This window comes from Vombatus ursinus, unplaced genomic scaffold (genome assembly GCF_900497805.2).
Source record: "Vombatus ursinus unplaced genomic scaffold, bare-nosed wombat genome assembly UNPS02007408.1, whole genome shotgun sequence".
NCBI lineage: Eukaryota > Metazoa > Chordata > Mammalia > Diprotodontia > Vombatidae > Vombatus > Vombatus ursinus.
The window spans coordinates 1986310-2007222 of NW_020947186.1; the positions used below are offsets into that span (position 1 = coordinate 1986310).

General features: G+C 34.8%; 1 pseudogene; it reads right to left on the reverse strand.

The window, feature by feature from the left end:
* Positions 1-1952: 1952 nt before the first annotated feature.
* Positions 1953-4412, reverse strand: LOC114033794 (annotated as a pseudogene).
* Positions 4413-20913: the final 16501 nt, after the last annotated feature.

A 20913-nucleotide genomic window follows, 5' to 3' on the forward strand; every position in this document is an offset into this window, starting at 1 on the left:
TTACTTTTAAAAATTGTTTGTGTGATCCTAATTAAGAATCAGGATGCTAATATTCATTAATGAAATCAATGAACAATCATTAAGTGCCTACTATGTGCCAAGCATCATATAATTTCTTTTTTCTTGAGATTATTTTTTCCAATTTACTTGCAGGGACATGTTTTTCGTTTATTTTGGTTTTTTGGGTTTTTTTGCTAGAATTTTGATAAAAATTCTAGATAGTGCTTAAAGTCTTATGTACAAGTGGGGGAAAAAATCCCAAGAGATTTTTATTTAAAATATTCAGAAGAGCCTCTTCAAGTAATGAAAACTGCATATCAGCAGTGATAATACATACTTTCTCTCACCTTAAGGTTTAGACATTACACTTAAGATAAATCATATTTCCTCATGGCAGAAGAGGAAAAGAGCACAAGACTTGGAATTAGAAGACCAGCATTCAATTTTTGGCAAACTACTTTGCTAGTCTGAGCCTTAGCTTCCTCATCTAGAAAATGGGGACACTCATACTACCTACACTACCTATCTATCTCATGTAGTTGTGGAGAAAATGCTTTAGAACAAATTCCTTATAGAAATGGGAGTTGTCATTATTACTGCTTGTGCTATCTACCACATAGGGTTGCTGTCAGGAAAACACTTTGTAAGCTGTAAAGCACTATCTATTTACATGTGAGCTATAATTAAAATAACAATTATTATTGTGCTCTAGGGTTCTTTTCATACACAGTCAGCTTTCTTGGTTAATTTGAATGTTTTTTAGAAGTTTTTTTTCCAATTACATATAAAATAATTTTAGCATTCATTTCCTTAAAAATTTAAGTTCCAAATTATCTTTCTTCCCTCCCTCTTTCCTTCAGAAGGTAAGCATTTTGATATAGATTATTCATTTACAGTTATGCAAAACATTTCCATGTTAGTCATATTGCAAAAAAAAATAGGAAAAAAAGAAAGAAAAAAGTATGCTTCGATGTGCATCCAGACACATAAATTCTTTCTCTGGAGGTAGATAGCATTTTTCATCATGGGTCCTATGGAATTGTCTTGGATCATTATATTGCTGAGAATAACTAAGTCATTAACAGTTGATCATTGTACCATATTGTTGTTACTGTGTACAGTTTTTTCCTGGTTCTGTTCACTTCACTTTGTATCAGTTCCTGTAAGTCTTTCTGGATTTTTCTGAAGATTCCTGCTCATCATTCCTTATAGCTCAATAGTATTCTGTCACAATCATATACCACAGCTTGTTCAGCTATTCCTCAATTGATGAGCATCCCCTCAATTTCCAATTCTTTGCCACTACAAAAAGAGCTGCTATGAATTGAATGTTTTATCTTAAAAGAAATCTTAACACATAAAATGCATTATGAACTACCCATTAAAATTGTGAGACAAATAGAAGAAAAATCTTTTCCTAACTAGAGGATACCTCTCTAAATGCTTTCAAAATTTCATTTGACCTCTCTTTCTGAAGAAAGAGAAGTCATTTAAAATATATCCCTTCAGTTTTGTTAATACTGGGAAAATAGTTTTTAAATGTGCAAAGTCTACTGCTTTTCAGGCAAATGAAGAACAAAAATATGGCACTATTTCAAAAAAGATGCCAATAAAATCACATGGCACAAAGATTCAAGACAATCTTCAACATCACAAGTTAGTTATAATAACATGTAATGGTTTTATGGTAAACAAGGAGCTTACAGTATTAAGAACAGGAATAAAATACTGCTTACTATTGGTGGTTATGCTAATTACATATTGGCACATAATAATCTTACAGTCTCCTATTCGAAACTACTTACTACTGACTGAATTTAAGCACAATTTTTTTTAGTATTTTTAATTAAATTTCTGTACCAAAAAAATAAAGCTTAGCCATTGTAAACAAACATATCTACACCAATGTACATCCTAGAATTCTGATGTAAGCAAAGATACATGAGAATGTTCTAGTCCTCATCTGGACATCCACCATCTTCTGTGAGATCAGGTTGCAAAGGATGAGATTCTCTTTTAGGTTTTCCTAGGCCACTATTTTCTGCCTCTGCTTCATCAAGAATTTGATTCTCTTTTTCTGAGTATTTAGGTGACACCTCAAAGAATTCTCCAATTCCTTTTTGCCATGTGGGTGTTGGCCATACACATACTGGGTTCCCACCTGCATACTTATCTTCAACTTTCTAGGATGGAGGCAAAGGAGAAGTGATGGCAAAGCTGTAGCAACCCAGAGCCTTCTGGAGCGCTTAAGCCACCACTACTTTGTAATAGGAGCCTGGCATGCAGTCGACATTAGTCTGCACAATGATCAAAGTAGGAGTGGATGACAAAACAACAGGGACAGGGACAAGGCCTGTGGACAGAGGTCAGATCCTCCCAAGAGCTACACAATTGGAAAGCCAGCAATGATTTTCTGAAAGATGCTGTCCAGGCTCTTTTTTTCATCATGGTTTGAGATACATCAATGATTTTTAAATTGTCTCTTCTGGATCTATTTTCCAGGTCAGTTGTTTCACCAAGGAGGTATTTAACTTTTTCATCAATTTTTTATTCTTTTGTTTCTTTTTTATTGAATCTCATTCTCTCACAGAGTCATTAGCTTCCACTTGCCCAATTCTAGTTTTTAACGAATTGTTTTCTTTTTTTTTCTTTTCTTTTCTTTTTGTTTCTATCTATCTATATCTATATATACGTACATATAATTTTTTCCCCTCCAACTACCCTAATACTGACAAAGGTCTCATGAGTTATAAATATCATCTCTCCATGTAGGAATGTAAACAGTTCAACCATAATAAGTCTCTTATGCTTTTCTCTTTCCTGTTTATCTCTTCATGTTCCACCTGAGTCTTGTATTTGAAAATCAAATTTTCTATTCAACTCTGGTCTTTTCATCAAGAATGCTTGAAAGCCCTCTATTTCACTGAATGACCATTTTTTCCCCTGAAGGATTATACTCAGTTTTGCTAGGTAGGTGATTCTTGGTTGTAATCCCATCTCCTTTGCTCTCTGGAATATTATATTCCATGCCCTATGGTCCCTTAATGTAGAAGCAGCTAAATCTTGTGTTATCCTGATTGTGTTTCCACAATACTTGAATTGTTTCTTTCTGGCTACTTGTAATATTTTCTCCTTGACCTGGGAACTCTGGAATTTGGCTACAATATTCCTAGGAGTTTTCCTTTGGGGATCACTTTCAGGTGGCGATCGGTAGATTCTTTCAATTTCTATTTTGCCCTCTGGTTCTAAAATATCAGGACAGTTTTTCTGGATAATTTCTTGAAAGATGAAGTCTAGGCTCTTTTTTTGATCATAACTTTCAGATAGTCCAATAATTTTTAAATTCTCCCTCCTGGATCTGTTTTCCAGGTCAGTTGTTTTTCCAATGAGGTATTTCACATTGTTTTCTAATTTTTCATTCTTTTGGAATTGTTTTACAGTGTCTTGATTTCTCATAAAATCACTGGCTTCCAATTGCTCTATTCTAATTTTTAAGGAAGTATTTTCTTCAGTAATCTTTTGGACTTCATTTTCCATTTGGCCAATTTTGTTTTTTAGGGCATTCTTCTCTTCATTAGCTTTTTGGACCTCTTTTGCCATTTGGGTTAGGCTATTTTTTGAGGTGTTATTTTCTTCAGTATTTTTTGGGGGGTCTCCTTTAGCAAGCTGTTGACTTGTTTTTCATAATTTTCTTGCAAAACTCTCAGTTTTTCCTCTACTTCTTTTACTTACTTCTCAAAATCCCTTTTGAGCTCTTCCAAGGCCTGGGATTGATTCATATTTTTCTTGGAGGTTTTGGATGTAGGAGCTTTGGCTTCGTTGTCTTTTTCTGGTTGTATGTTTTGATCTTCTTTGTCACCAAAGTAAGATAATATAGTCTGACTCCTTTTGCACTGCTTACTCATGATCCCGGCCAATTACTTGAGTTTTAAACTCTTTGTTAAAAGTCTGCTTGCAGTGTGGAGAATGTTCTGTCCCAAGCTTCAGGGGTTTGTACAGCTGTTTTCAGAGGTTCTTCTAGGGACCTGTAAATTTTCAGTTCTTTCAAGGTGGTATGATAAGGGGCAAGGTGTTTCCTCTTCACCGCCACAACAAGCTCCACCACACCAGCTGTCCTCCTCGCCCCAGACCGCCCCTCAGAACTGTGACCCAGATCCAAGCACAGGCAAAGCAAGCCCCTCAGTCTGTGGGCTGGAAGCTCAGGAAACAGCCGCAGCCCTGGCAGTGGCTGAGACCTAGCTCCTTCTCTCACCACAGTCACAGACTTTTCCCACTGACCTTCCAAGTTGTCTTTGGTGTTCATGGGCTGAGAAGTCTGGAAACCACCACAGCTGCCCACAATTCAGCCAGGGTCTCTGCAAATTGCGCTCCTCTCCCTGCCCGGCACAAGATACCTTTTTCCGATCAACCATCCAGGCTGTCTTTGGCTGGAAATTTGTTTCACTCTGTCTTTTTGTGGGTTCTGCTGCTTTAGAATTTGTTTAGAGCCATGTTTATAGGTATTTGGAGGGGTTTGGAAGGGGAGCTCAAGCAAGTTACTGCTTTCCCTCCACCATCTTTGCTCTGCCCCTCAAATTGTTTTCTTCTATTAGATTTTGTACCTCATTCTCCAATCGGCCAATTGGATTTTTTAAGCACTTTTTTTCCTACAGTTAATTTTTGTCCTTCCTTTTCCAAACTCTTGACTCTCTCTTGCATACCTCTCATTTTCTTTCCCAATTTTTCTTCTTCCTTTCTTATTTGACTTTTAAAATCCTTCTTGAACTCTTATAAGAAGGCTTTTTGGGCTTGAGACCAGTTCATATTCCCCTTGGAGTGCTTCCCACAGTTTTGCTAAAGCACTGGGATACTTGGTTGCCATATGATGCTGAGGCTCATGGTGTTTTTTTGAGCTGGTTTTCACTGATTCCCCTGCCCTCACTGAGGCACTCAGGGCTCCTGGTGTTGGTGTTTGCATACTCCATTACCTGGGTTTCAGGATCTCCTCCTGGTATGCTGAGGTGAGGCCTTCTGCTAGCTCGCTGGGATGCCTCCCATTCTGTACTACTCCCTTTCCCCCAGGGCAAGAGGGGATATTTCCCATTAATCCCTCAAGGTACCTGGCCCACAGGACTGCTATACCCCATATTTCTACTGGCTCAGCTGTTCCAGGGTCTTTTCCTGGGGCAATTTTTTTCTGGGATTTCAGAGGTTAATAAGGGAGGGTGGGAGCGACTTACTTTTTAGTCCACCATCTTGGCTCCCAGAAGTAGAGTTGAATCTTGAGTATTCCAATCAAACTCTAGTATTTCTTCATTGCTCTTCATTCCTACTTCAAGTAATTGATTTGACAAGTGTTTGTTGATGATCTGCTTTGTATGATACTGTGTAGGATGCCAAGTAGTAGCAATAAAAGTACAGTGAAGATAACACATGTATACAGCTAAATAGAATATGACAGATAGCATGGTAAGTACATAAGAGGAGTATAAAGTGCTATGGGGTTTCCAAGAAAAAAAATGCTATGAATCTCTTCAGTAAAAAGCAGTGCATAGTAAGTGCTGTCAGAGGAGCATGAACTAATAGGAGTTGGAATGCAGAGAAGAAAACAAACACTTTCTGTTGAGAACATAGTAGAGGCTGTATTTGAATTTTGCCTTGAAGAATGGATAAGATTTCAATAGGTGAAGTGGGGCAGATTAAAACAAAGGTGAATTGGTGGATAGTATATGATTTTTGAGAATGGCAAACAGTCTGGATGACTGGAGTATAGAATGCATGCTGGGGAATGGTAGCCGATAAAGGTAGGAAAGTAGACTAGGGATTTTAAAGAACGTGGAAATTTTGGCTCAGGTGGTTCAGAGTTTATTTTGCAAGGAAAAGCAACTATTAAAAGATATCTGAACAAAGGAATGGTACAAAGATAATGGTGCTTTAGGACATTACAGTAGTCAGAAATGAACAAAATCTAATGAAAGAGAAAGAGCCTATAAGTAGTCATGAGGAAATCAGAATCAATATGGCTTAGGCATTAAAGTATCAGACTTAAAATTAGGAAGTTCAAGGCTTGAATTCCATATTAAATTCTAAGTAACTCTAGATCCTGGGAAGGACTCAACCTCATTTTCTTGATCTGTAAAATGTAGAATATATACTATAATAATGATATTGCTTTTAAAGATTAAAAGTATATAAAGATCTTTGCAAACCAATATAAAGTGGATTCATATCCCTTCAGAGATACTTGTTCTTTGTTGGTAAGCAAATTATTTATTCTCTCTGAGTGTCAGTATATGAAAATGGAGATAGAAACAACCTACCTGACATGATCTGGGATCAAATAAAAAAAATAAATTTAATGTACTTTGGAAATCTTCAAGCAACTTGTGAATGTTATTAATATTATTACTTTTAGATTTTATAGTCTAGGTGAAAAATAAAGAGTGAGAAAATTGTATTTCAATATGCAATCACAGTTCATTGATTCTCTCTGGAGAGAGATAGCATTTTTTATCATTAATCCTTCACTATTGTCTTGGGTCATTGCATTGATCAGAGTAGTCCTTGTTCACTTCTGATCATCTTTACAATGGTGCTGTTGCTGTCCACAATGATCTCCAGGTTCTCCTCACTTTACTTTGCATCATTTATATAGTTCCTACTATGCTTTAAAAAAAAAGCCCTTGTTAATTCATATATTAAAATAGTACTCCATCACAATCATATGTCATGACTTGTTTAGCTATTCCCCATTTCATTAAGCATCCCTTCAATTTCCAATTCTTTGTCACCAAAAAAAGAGCTGCTATAATTTTGAATGTATAGGTCCTTTTCATTTTCCTTTGATCTCTTTGAGATATAGACCTAGTAGTGGTATTGCTGGGTCAAAGTGTAAGCACAGTTTAATAATCCTTTTTTCACAGTGCCAAGTTGTTCTCCACAATGGTTGGACCAGTTCACTGCTCCATCAGTAGTTCATTAGTATATGTATTTTTTCCTCACACCTCCCAGCATTTGTCATTTCTGATACATGTGAGGTGGCAGCTCAGAGTTGTTTTAATTTGCATTGCTATAATCAATAGTGATTTACAAGATGCTTTCATGACTATAGACAGCTTAGATTTCTTTTTCAAAAACTGCCCATTTATATACTTTGCACATTTTTCAATTGGCAAATGACTCTTATTTTTATAAATTTGAATCAGTGCTATACTCAGTATATATTTGAGAAATTAAAAAAAAGAAATGAGGCCTTTATCAGAGAAACTGTAAAAAAAAAGTTTGATATTACTTCATTATATACAGTATCTTTTTAGCAAAATGTAGTTTCCTTGACAATCCCTTTTAATTGGGTCTATTTTTATTTTTGCTTTGTTTGTGATCATGATTGCTTCCCCTGCCTTTTATCTTCAGCTGAGGCATTTTAGATTATGCTCCAGTCCTTTGTTTTAACTCTGTGTGGGGCTTTATGTTTCAGGTATATTTATAGTAAACAACATGTTGTAGAATTCTGATTTCTAATCCCTTCTGCTATCTGCTTCTGTTTTATGGGAGAGTTCATACCATTCACATTCACAGCTATGATTACTAAATGTGTATTTCACTCCATCCTTTACTTCCCCCTGTTTATACTTTTCTCTCTCCTTTCACCCTGTCCCTCCTTACCTGAGTTTTGGTTATGGTCACCACCTCCCTCAATATGCCCTCCCTTCAGCCCTCCCACACAGAAACATTCACACACACACACACACACACACACACACACACACACGATACTTTATAGAGAATTTTGAGGGGTATGAGAACTCCTAGAGTTGTTCTCATTTGGCATTGTATTTCTTGAATGACCTAAATTTGAAAAGAGCAACTAGAAAGTAGTATTTTTTGTCTTTTTTTTCCATTAATTTTTAGGTTGTAAAGAAACTGTCAATTTTTTTTTGTTTCCTTTATAAATCAGACTATTTGCCTTAAAATAAGAATCACATGATTTAAAATTTAAGAACTGATATCTATTTTAATATTTAATTCATTATGAATATGTAACTAATATAAGCAGTATGGATATTTCCTCTTTAGAAGACTGGTGCCTAGCAATTTACTTAGAACATCCTGTGGATACTCATCCATGTTATTATTATTTTCAATTCTTTCTTTGAGTATTTCTATACTTCTAAGCTCTATTGTGCCCTAAGTCAGAAAGATTGTGTGAGACTTATGGGCTGCTTGTATAATGACCTAGATACTTGAAGAAATCAGCATTGTAAATTTGATCACTATTTGATACCCTCACACCTTTTCTTTTTTTTTTCTGTTTGTTTTTTGTTTTGTGTGTGTGTGTGTGAGTGTATGTGTTTTTTAACCTGTCCTATAAGGGGATATATTCAGGCTTTTTTTTGCAATTAGAATCTTAAAGCTTTGATGGGTCAAAGAATAAATCCTGGAAATGCTAGTAAGTGTCATCAATGAAAATTATGAGAAAAGATTCCAAACAAACATGTGATACAACTAAATCATTACTTTGGGGGAAAATATTTATCTCTAAACATTTTTATCAAGAAAAGAGAAAAAGAGAAAATAAGTAATTTTGTTATAAAACAAAAAAAATGTTTAAAGCAAATTGAAACTGCCAACAAAATACTCAAGGAAAAATTCTTAATTACCAAAGAACATGTTTAGATGAAATAGCTGAAAACTTTTAAAAGAACCAGATCAACAGAAAAAAAAAGCAGTAAATTATTTAAATAATTCAATGTTAGAAAAAAAAAGTTGAATAAGCCATAAATTAACTCACAAGACAGGGAGTTAGAAGCTAGGATCAAGTGAGCTTAAAGTGAATAATATCAAATATTCAAATAAAAATTAATTACAAAATGCACTTTTATTATCACCATTTTATAAAACTGAGGCAGAGATAGCTTAAGTGACTTGTGCAAGATCACATAACTAGGAATTGTTTGAGGCCATAGTTGAACTCAAGTGTTCCTGACTCCAGACCCACTGTCCTATCCACTGAAATACCTTAACCAGGTAAAGATAAAGAAGATAGAGAAAACTATAAACCAATATCTGTACTGATTATCAATTCAAAAACATTACATAGATATTAGAAAATTGATTGCAATATATAAAGTATATTATATATTATGAAAAGCTTGATTTACCAAGAATTCAAGGTTGATTAAATAAAGTATAAACACTAAACATTAATAGATCAGGGATATCAGGTATGCAGCCTATAATACTCCCAAGTCATGTCTGAACCAGATTAAAATGTAATTGGGAATTTTTTAAAATAATAGATAATATACAAACATGGATAATATTACATTTTAAAAATCAGTCAATATTCAGTTAACAGGGTTCCTTATGCACAATTTAGTGATCTCCCTTCTATTTTTATTTTAGTATGACACCACTGTAATAGGCCAAAGTAATAAAATATAAAATGACAAAATCCACACAATCATATCACTTGGTAATGGAAAGATTTATTGTCAAAAGCAGCACTTTTTTTCTTAAAATACTAAAAAAAAATAAAACATTAAATGACTGTTAAATATAGTAATTATCTAAAAATAGAAGAAATAATATATGTAATGAGGAAAAAAGGTCATTCCAATAAAATTAGGGATAAATCAGGGATCTCCAATATCACCACTGTTATTTAATATTGTGCTAATCATTCTAGCTATAGAAAAAAATAAAAGGAAATGGGAATTGAGAAATAATCATAAGCAAAGATAAAACAAAAGATTTTTGCAAATATTATAATGTTCTTTCTAGCAAAACCTAGAGTCAACTAAAATATGATAAATTCAAAAAAGGTATAGAATATTAAAATAAAAAATACACATGAATCATCAGTATTTCCATGTATCACATATAAAACCCAGAAGGATGATATAGAAAGACAGAGTCCACTAAAATAACTAGAAAAATGTCTGAAAAATTGCAAATCTGTCTACCAAGACATGCTCAAAAGCTATGTGAGTGCAACTACAAAATATAATTTACAGAAATAGAGCCCTCAATAATTAGAGAAATATTACTTGCTCATGATAATATGACAAAAAATTCAATATGACCAATGCTGTCCAGGTTGTTTAGAGCCATACCAATTAAACTACCAAGGGATCATTTTATAGAGCTACAACAATTAATGAAATCTATAAGAGGAACTAAGATCAATAATCTCAAGGGAAATAATGAAAAAAAAATGGGAGAACATGGAGCCCAGAATTACTAAATTTCAAACTATACAACAAAGCAGTTTAATTCATCAAAATGATATTGTCTTATTAGTAAATGAAAGATGATGGTTGGCCAGAAGGAATACTATTAATAAGTACACAGAAACAAGAATGATGCTAATATGTGTGAGGGACAATTTTTGAAGCAATTCACCTTCAATGAAATATTTGAATATGTGAAGAATTTGTAATGTAATATATTGAAGGCAGGTTGGTGGTAGACATTGGAGGTCATTTAATCCTGTTTTAATGAAGTTATCAACTTATTTTGCTGATGCTAAAAAAAAAGACTATTCATGCTCTGAATGTTTTGGAGTAGTATATGTGAATATTTCATCAATTTGAATAATTCTTCTCTGTTTTTCCCCCAGTCAGAATTTTATTGGGTGATATCACTGTGAACCCTGGCCCAGTGCCACAGCATAGCTGGAAACATATTTTCAACATGGTCCTATATCATGCAATTCTTACTAATACAAGGATACTAAGAAATCTTTAATTTCAAATTATCATATCCCAGGAATCCTCAGCTCTTTACATTTGACCCCACAGTCTAATAATCTATCTGTAAGATTGATTTATAGTATAAGAAATTGAAAATTCTTGCTCCATAAATGTTAAGAACATATCAAATCTTTGTAAATAAACATCCAGTGAAGATTAAAATGACAATTCTGATTAATTTTTATACACAGACTACTTGGAGTAAATGGGTAGGTAGGTTATATTGCCACTGATTAGCCTCAGCCTCAGCCAGGTTCAGTTTGGGATCCATCATATCAGGTGTAGATGGACACAAAAGTCACTAAGATATTACACATTTACAAGACCAACTACAGACAGGACAGCTACATCAAGTATCAGGCCATTCATACTGGATTGGATTGGGTGGGATGGAGTGGGTCAAGATAGAACATCATTTAATACTCTGAAGATGCAGGAGTGAGAGTTGGAGGGAGAGCTGTGGGAAAGGAGATGGTCTATTTTGTGGAGAGAATTAGGGCCATAATTATGCCCTATAGACCAAGTAATTCAGCCAAGATCAGGATCAGGAACATCCAAGTAGTGGGGTATGTTGTGCTATTCCCCTGAACAATAGCATCACCTACAGTGCCAGTCAGAAAGCCAGCTGCCAGTCCATTCAAGGCCACTCTGAATCCTACATCTAGCCAAAGGAAGCTCTTAACATGTGTGAACTCAACTTGAGATACCATGTTTTTAACTCAAAGATGTACTTACCTGAAGTGATAAGCCAGTCAGTCAGTACACATTTGTTAAATATGTACTATGTGTTAGGCACAAAAGGGAACTACAATACTTAAACCTGAAGGGGGTGAGGGGAAGGACTAGAAGGAGGACACATGGTGGTGAAGAGAGTTAAGATGAAATCCTGCAGCCAGGTGACAAATTATAAGGTGGCTGACCTCAACCACTTCCCTAAGTGAAGGATCTGGTAGGGGCCTTCTTATATCCACCCCCACCAACATCATCAATCAGAGGGAGGGAGGAACCTTAGGAGTAGGGGGTATTGAATATATGTAAGTTTCAGAAATGAAAAATTCTTATAGCATTACTTTGCATATTCTCCCAGCAGTGCAAAAAAAAGTCCTAAATTTCTTTTTTCTATTTCGTTTCAAATAATATCATAGGCATTGTTTTCTATCAAAAGTTGAAAGAGTTCTTAGCATGTGTAGGGATATGATTCCCTCTAACAGAGTGAGGTTGACTACATATTTCCCTTAGGGTTTCTAGGTTCACCTTAGGGATTGGGAATACCTTTCTTTAATAATATAATTAAAGATTTGCTCAACATCTGATTCCAGGGTGCTTTTTTCCACTATTAGTCACAAAGCTAACAGTGGTGCCCCAATTTCATTTAAAATCAATTAGAATTTACTAAAGGATATATACCACTGAGATACAGCAAGAACAGAAGTTCAAACACATTGCCCCTCAACACCTGAGGCATTTGGAGGTGTGGCATACACTCTCCCCTATATTAGCTTGGTCTTTGAGGGAATATGTTGAAATTTTCACAGTTGCAACACAGAATTTCAACCAAATTAATTTTCAAATGTGGTAGGATAGGTACATGAATGTGACCATAATTCTGATACTGCTAGATGGGGCCAGACGGGTTACTTGGGACTTCATCTTTCAGTATCTGTCTTCTATTAAAACTTGGCATATACTCAAGGTCCTGATCTTATACCTACTCACTCTACTAATCTTTAAAGGTTATAGGTTATCGTTATCTCCGATGACCTTCAACTAAGATGAAGAAAGAACAGACAAAATAGGAACAGAAGGAACTTGCTCTTGGCTCTGAATGAGAGATGGTTTAAGGCTCTTTGTTTACAGGAGACCCTCAGAAGCTCATCCTATTTTTCCAATGCCAGCTGCACCAGAATAAAGATGATCCATGAGACCCACCTGACTGTCTGGCATTTTTTAAATGTACCCTACTTCCAGCATCACAGCCAATCAAAATGACATCTCTTTATCACATGATTAGCTGACTGGAACCTGTTGCAGAATAGTCTTTGTGTCATATAAATCAAGAGCAGGGCCCTTTTATTACACATCAACATCATTATCTTTCTGAATGCAGGCTCCCTAGACTCTATCACACGGGAATTTTTCCCCATTCCATTGGATTTTGTTACATAATTAAAATAAAAATAAATCACAGACTCTCAGAAATGTAATGGGCCTTTAATCTGAATAAATAGCCAACCAATAATCTAAATGAGGAAAGAAACAATGCCTAGGCCTCAATTGAGGTGCTAAGGATCCATCTAAATTTTTTTTGGGGGGGGGAGTAAGGGAAGTTTTCCTGCAGAAGCGCACAAGTGCTCCATTAAGTTTCCAAAGGCACTATGTCCTGATTCTTGATTCTATGTTTTCTAGTTCTTGGTCTCACTACCTGGTACTTGGCCCTGACTCATCCCTTCAACTTCCTTCTTCAGATGAATTTTGTGATGTGGCCTTCTGCATAATGACTTCTTTGCTCAAACTGCTCCTCTAGTTTCTACCAGGTATAAGAAATTGCTGTTTCCCATTTGTGTTGCTTTGAATATTTTAAACCAATCAAATAATGAGTATTGCCTTTGATGGAGTAGAAAGGGTGATGGAATGGAGTTAGGTGACCTGGCTATGCCAGTACCTGTGTGGCATGGCACCTGCTCCTTAATATCACTGATAGTGAATTTCTCTTTTTGGCTATATTTGGCATTCTGAGTTGTCCCTCTCCCTCCCTCCCAACACTGCCTTAGGGAAGGCCAACATTTGCTGTAAATATGTATGTGGAATTATACAATACATACTTCCATATATCAGTTCTTTCTCTAGGGGTGGATAGCATTTACCTTCATATGTCCTTTGCAGTTGATTTGAATGATCATATTACTGAGAATAGCTTTGTTGTTATTCAGCCATTTCAGTCATATTCAGGTCTTCATGACCCCATTTAGGGTTTTCTTGGTAGAGATATTGGTGTGGATTGCCATTTGCTTCTCCAGCTCATTTTACAGATGAGGAAACTGAGACAATGAAGTTTAATAAATAGCTAGTAAACATCTCAGGCTGTATTTCAACTCAGCTTTTCCTGACTCCAGGCCCTGTGCTCTATCCACTATGCCACTTAGCTGCCCCCAGAATAGCTTAGTCATTAACCGTTAGAACTTTGGATGATGTTGACAGTTAGTCTTTGAACAATGTTGCTGTAACTATATAAAATGTTTTCTTGGTTCTGATAAATTTTATCTATGAGAGAAGAACCATAATGCTTGTCCTGCTTGTCTTATAAGACATTTGAGAGAGAAGTATTAGGTAGGTTGAGTGCTAGATGTGAATCAAGAAAACCTGAATTCAAATCCAGCTTAAATCACTATTAGCTGGGTGACCTTAGGCAAGTCATTTAACTTTTGTTCATCACAATTTCCTCATTTGTAAAATGGGAATAATAATAGCACCTACATCCCAGAATTTTTTGTGAGGGTCAAATGTGATAACAATTGTAAAGTGCTTAACCTGGCACACAGTCAATGCTATATAAATGCAAGCTATTATTAATATTAAAAAAGTAATACTGAGTTACTTCAAAATGAATGATCATGAAGAATTCTTTCTTTTTTAAACTATCTTCTGGAAAACACCCCTGAACATTTTGCATGAACTTTCTAATCTTTAAAAATCAGACAAAAATCAGTGCCATATATTCTTAGAATTTGTGGTTCTAAGAGATCTTTCTATGTGATTCTTAGAGATTCATGTGACTAAGTCACATCTATTTCTCATGAAAATGCTAAGTCCTGAACACATGAAGAATTCACCTTAATTTAACATAGCAATTTAGTGCCAAGATACACACTAGAAATGAAGTTTCTTGACTTCCAGTACAGGACTTTTTCCTCTCAATAGGCAATTGAGAAAAGTGCAGATGAATAAATCCATGAAAAACAGAATATCATTTTCTTTGTATTTTTAAACTGTCCCAATATAAAACATCATTCTGGTGATCAAATGCACACACACACACACACAAACACACACACACACACACACCCCTACTTTTTAGACTTGTGATTTCACAAATGAAAATAACTATTCTTGACCAAGTGCGTCTCTCAGTGCAAATAGAAAACTTTTTCAGGTTATAGTCTCAGAGACTTGCCTGAATAATCAATATTTTAATTAACATCCCCAGGGGAGCACAGATAATACATATTAGAAATGGAACTTAAAACTAAATTTTCTTGCTGCTGAAGCTCGATGTCTACTAGGTTCTGGAAGCAGTTAGATGATGTAGCAGAAAAATCACTAGACTTCAAGTCAGGAAGACATGGATTTGAATCCCGATTTAGACTCTTGCTAGATATATGACCCTGACTAAGTCACTTAAGCTCTTGGAACCTCAGTTTTCTCATCTGTAAGTGACATAACAATTGCACATATTCACAGGTTTATTGTGAGGACCAAATGATATAACATATTTAAAATGCTTTGGAAATTATAAATTATTATGGAAATTATTAATATTAATATTAATGTTTTGTTACTTAATGCCTATCATGTGCACATGAAAATGCTTAAGTATAGATATGTAAGTGTGTCCATATATGCCTATATTATATAATTTTTCTCACATAAGAAAATTCAAAATAATATGTTCTATCCTCAATTGTTGCGGTTGTTCAGTCATTCAGTCTTGTCCTACCCTTTCTATTCTCCATTATCTCTCAAAGTCTGTCCAAGTCCATGTTTGTTGTTTCCATGATACAATCAATTCATCTCATCTTCTACCATCCCCTTTTCCTTTTGCCTTCAATCTTTCCCAACATCAAGGAATTCAACATCAGGGAATTCTCAGCATCAGGGACTCTTTTCCAATAAGTTCTGTCACTTTATTATGTGGACAGAGTATTTAAGCTTCAGTTTAAGTATTTGACCTTCCAATGAATAGGTTGAATTAATTCCTTTTAAGTGTTGATTGATTTAATCTCCTTGAGCTCCAAGGGAAACCCAAAAGTCTTCTCCAGGATGATAATACAAAAGTGTCAATTCTGTGGCTCTCAGCTTTTTTTATAGTCCAACTCTCATGGTCATACATTGCTAATAGAAAAAAAAGATATAACTTGACTATAAGGACCTTTGTTATCAAGGTGATGTTTCTGCTGTCCAGATTTGCTATATCTTTCCTTCCAAGGAGCAAGCATTGTTTAATTTAATGGCTTCAGTTGCCATCTGCAGTGATCTTTGAGCCCAAGAATATAAAATCTGACATGGCTTCAATTTTTTCTCCTATTTTCAAGAAAGTTATGGGACCAGTTGTGAAGATCTTGGGTTTTGTTGTTGTTATTGTTAAGCTTCAAGCCACTTCTACAATCTTTTGTTACACCCTCATCAAGTGACTTCTTAATTCTTCTTCACTTTCTGCATCAGAGGGATATCATTGGCATATATGAGATTGTTAATATTTCTCCAGCAACCTTAATTCCAACTTTTGGTTCCTCCTGCCTGAAATTTTGCATGATGTGCTCTGCATATAAGTTAAATACATAAGATGACAACATACAGCCTTGTTGTACACCTTTTCCAATATTAAACCAACCAATTGTTCCATGTTCAGTTTTATCTGTTGTTTCTTGGCTCACATACAGGTTCCTCAGGAGATTAGTAAAATAATCTGGCACTCTCATCACTTTAAAGACCTGCTACATTTAGTTGTGATTCACACAATCAAAGGCTTTAGCATAGCCAATGAAGTGGAAGTAGATTTTGTTGTTGTTGTTGCTGTTTTTTTTTTTTCTGGAACTCCCTTGCTTTCTCCACAATACAATGAACATTGGCAGTTTGGTCTCTAGTTCCTCTGCATCTTTGAAAATAAACCTGTTCTTCTGATAATTCTTGGTTTACATATCACTGAAGCCTAACTTACAGAATCTTAATCATAAACTTGCTAGTATATGAAATGAGTGCAATTGTTCAGTAATTTGAACATTCCTTGACATTGTCCTACTTTAGGATTGGGATGTAAATCGATCATTTCCAATCCAGTGGCCACTCTTGAGTTTTCAAAATTTCCTGTCATATTGAATACAGCACTTTAACTACATCATCTTTTAAGATTTTAAATAGCTCAAAGAAATCTCCAGGGGCCACACTACCCAATCCTTCCCCTAGAGTTCCAGTGTTGCTGATTCCAGCCCAACACCAGGGAAACTGCCAGAACCCTACAGCTTCCAACTGCCAACATTAGAGGCACCAGCACACAAAGCTAGTGACCAGGCCCTAGGCTCCCAACAAAAGAAGCTTGGATCAGTGCCCTCTGCTCCCCAGCAGGAGAGCTCAATCTCTTTAAAGGCCAGGAAATAAGCAAACACCATGAGCAAAAAGAAGCATACTATAGATTCTTATTATGGGAAGAGTGAAGATCAAGGCAGAAATTCTGAAGAGGACAACTTTGTCAACAAACCCATGTCTGAAACCTCAAAAGGGCATATGAACTGGTCGGAAGCACAAAACTCCTTCTTAGAAGAGCTCAAGAAGGATTTTAAAAATCAAATGAGAGAGATAGAAGAAAAAAATGGGAAAAGAAATGAGAGGTATGCAAGAGAGAGTCAATAGCTTGGAAAAGGAAGGACAAAAATTAACTGTAGGAAACAAGTCCTTAAAAATACAATTGGCCAACTAGAAGAAAAAAAGTATACTGAAGAAAACAAGTCCCTGAAAAATGCAATAGGTCAAATGAGGAAGAAGGTACAAAATCTAATAGAAGAAAACAATTTGTTAAAAATTAGAATTAGGCAAATGGAAGCTAATGACTCTATTAGAGAGCAAGAATCATTAAACAGAAAAAAAAACAATGAAAAAAAGATGAAAATATAAAATATCTCATTGGTAAAACAACTGACCTGGAAAATTGATCCAGGAGAGACAATTTAAAAATTATTGGTCTACCTGAAAATCACAATGAAAAAAAGAGCCTGGACAGTATCTTTCAGGAAATCATAAAGGAACATTGCCCTGAGATCCTAGAACCAGAGGGTAAAACAGCCATAGAAAGAATCCACTGATTACCTCCTGAAAGAGATCCCAAATTGAAAATGCCAAGGAATATAGTAGCCAAATTCCAAAATTACCAGGTCAAAGAGAAAATAATGCAAGCAGCCAGAAAAAAAACAATTTAAATATCATGGAACTATAGTCAGGATTACACAGGATCTTACAGCTTATACAATAAAAGATCAGAGGGCATGGAATAGGGTATTCCATAAGGCAAAGGAGCTTGAATTACAACCAAAGATCAACTACCCAGAAAAAATGAGCATGATCTTTCAGGTGAGGAGATGGACATTCAATGAAAAAGGGACTTCCAAACCTTCCTTATCAAAATACCAGAGCTCAACCGAAAATTTGTTCTTCAAATACAAGACTCAAGAAAGACATGAAAAGGTAAATGGGACAGAAAGAAACAACATGTTATTAATGAGGGCAAACTGTTTACATCCCTTCAAGGGAAGATGACACTTGTAACCCTTGAGGACTATGTTGTTATTACACCATATTAAAGGGGTATACATAAAGGGGGCATGTATAGGTTGACTTTGATGTAATGATGAAAAAAATCTAATCAAGTGGATTAAATGGAGCCAAGTAAGTGGATTAATCTGATCTAAGAAAATATACTGAGAGAAAAGGAATGGAGGAGGCAGAGAAGGGTAAATTACATTACAAGAAAAGGCACAAAAACCTATTACAGCAAAGGGAAAGAAGAGAGGGAAATGAGCATTGTTTGAAACTTACTCTCATCAGATTTGGCTCAAGAAGGGAATAACATAATCAGTTAGGTATAGAAATCTAAATTGTCCTATAGGCAGTAGGAGGAAAAAGGGGAAAGAAAAGGGATGGGGGATAGAAGGGAGGGAAGAATTACTAAGGATAAAGGGGAAGAAAAGGGGGCTAATAGAAAGGAGGTGGGACTGAGGGAGGTGGTGGTCAAAAGCAAAACACTAGTGAGTGGGGAAAAGGGGAGAGGAGAAAAAAAAGCATAAATGAAGGTGGGGAAGGATAGAGAGGAAGACACATTCTGGTGGTTCTTCCTATTGGTTCTAATTCTTACAACATCACTAATGTGAAAATATGTTTAATAGGAATGTATATGTATAGCCTATATCAAATTTCACATCATCTTGGGAAAGGAGTGGGGAGGGAGGGTGAGAAAAATTTAAAACTCAAAAGCTTATGGAAGTGATTATTGATAAATCAAAATAAATTAATTAAAAAATTAAAAAATGTACTTCTTGGAGGCTTTCAAATCACAGGAAAATGTTCAGAGGAAATGGTTTGCTAAGCTTTGGATATCAAATAGCAGATTGTAACTAGGTGTTTGTATTTATTTAAATCTAGTTCTAAAAATTAGCTTTCATAAGTATAATTAGAAAATTGTTAATATTGTTGCTTTTAATAAAAGATTTAAAAAAAAAGAATGAATTCAGTATGAAGGACCAGTATTTGAATAGCCTGTAATTTTGGCAAGGTACTTGTGTTGAATTACTATGACTGAATTAACATTTTTTTTTGGTTGAACAAGATGCTGAACACACAGTAGAGGCTTAATGTGTTGAATTGAATGAAATAAAAAAAAATTAAATAGCTCAGTTAGACTCCTATCCCCTCTACTAACTTTATTGTTAACAATGCTTCCTAAGGTGCACTTGACTTCATTTTACCTTCAAACCATTTTGTATATGTTTATTTCTGTACATGTTAAATTCCTCAGGGAAGTGTAAATTTTGTGGACAAGGATGGATTACTTTTGTCCTTGTACTCCAGAACTTAGGTTAGAATACATATTTCAGGTACTTAATTGACGTTTGTTAATTGAATTGAATTGGATTGTTCAGAGTGAAGCTCACTTGACATTTGAATAACACAAAGAGAAACACAGGAAACTGTTTCTGATGTTAAATACTGATCAAGTCAATAAACTACCATTGCATAGCAGCATAAAAAGAAAAACCCTTTGATTCAAATATAGCTAAACATAAACCAAGAAATGTCAACATTGCATAATGACTTACAAGGTTTCAGGAGCTATTTAAAATATAATAATTTTGAGAAGACAATCTTAGCTAGAATAATTTCTCATCTCAATTCAATATATATTCATTAAAATTTTATTAATGTTGTTTTTATATTAACCACATTTCCCATTTTATCTCTTCTATTCCCATGCCACAAGAACTAACCCTTACAAGAAATAATTTAAAGAGAGAGGTTCTAAGAACATTTCAGCAAAACTACCAAACACAACTGGTTGAAGTAGAAACCCTAAAAATTAATACACAAACAAATAAGCAAAAAAAGAAAAACAAATAAAATAATGGATAAATTAATAATTAATGATTAGATGAATAAATGAATAAATTAGACAAATTAATGAATGAAAAACAGATGTTTAAGTAATAAATAAATACATATATGAATGAGTTAATGAATAAATGAATAGTGAATAAATAAGCAAGAATGGGCAACTAATAATGAATGACAGAAACTACATAAATCGGCCATGGGCATTTCCCTAAAGAATTTCTCTCAAGATTTCTCAAAATAATTTGAAAAACTTCCTCCTATTAGAGGGCTGTTGGCTTAAGAATTCCCACTTCCTGATTTTCCTATGATCAAATAAAACAAGAATACTCTGACCAACTCCAATAGCCTATCACTCTAAAGTACTTTGTGCTATAGTTTTATTGTAATAATCAATAAGTTTGCCACTGTCAAATTATACCTACTGCAAATTGTAAAAGGCTGCTTAATTGTATAATGGAATCATATCATTGAAGCAATAGATGTCTAAATAATATGAAAACAAAGTAGTTACTACTTATTGAACTCTCTTAATGGCTATGAATCACAAACTCTCATCCACCAAGAATCGGGGTTAGTTGTTTGTGTGATGACATTTTGGAATTTATTATAATTCAATTCTGTTCAATTAAATTAACAATTGAATTAAATTCAACAAACATTTATTGAGTGCATATTGTATGGCAGATATAATGCTAGAATATGCAGATATAGAAAGAAGTAAAAAAAAAAGAAACAAAGAAATATATCCTGCCTTCATGGGGTTTACTTTCTGTGGGATGATGATTTGCCTATTTATCTATCCTTTTAA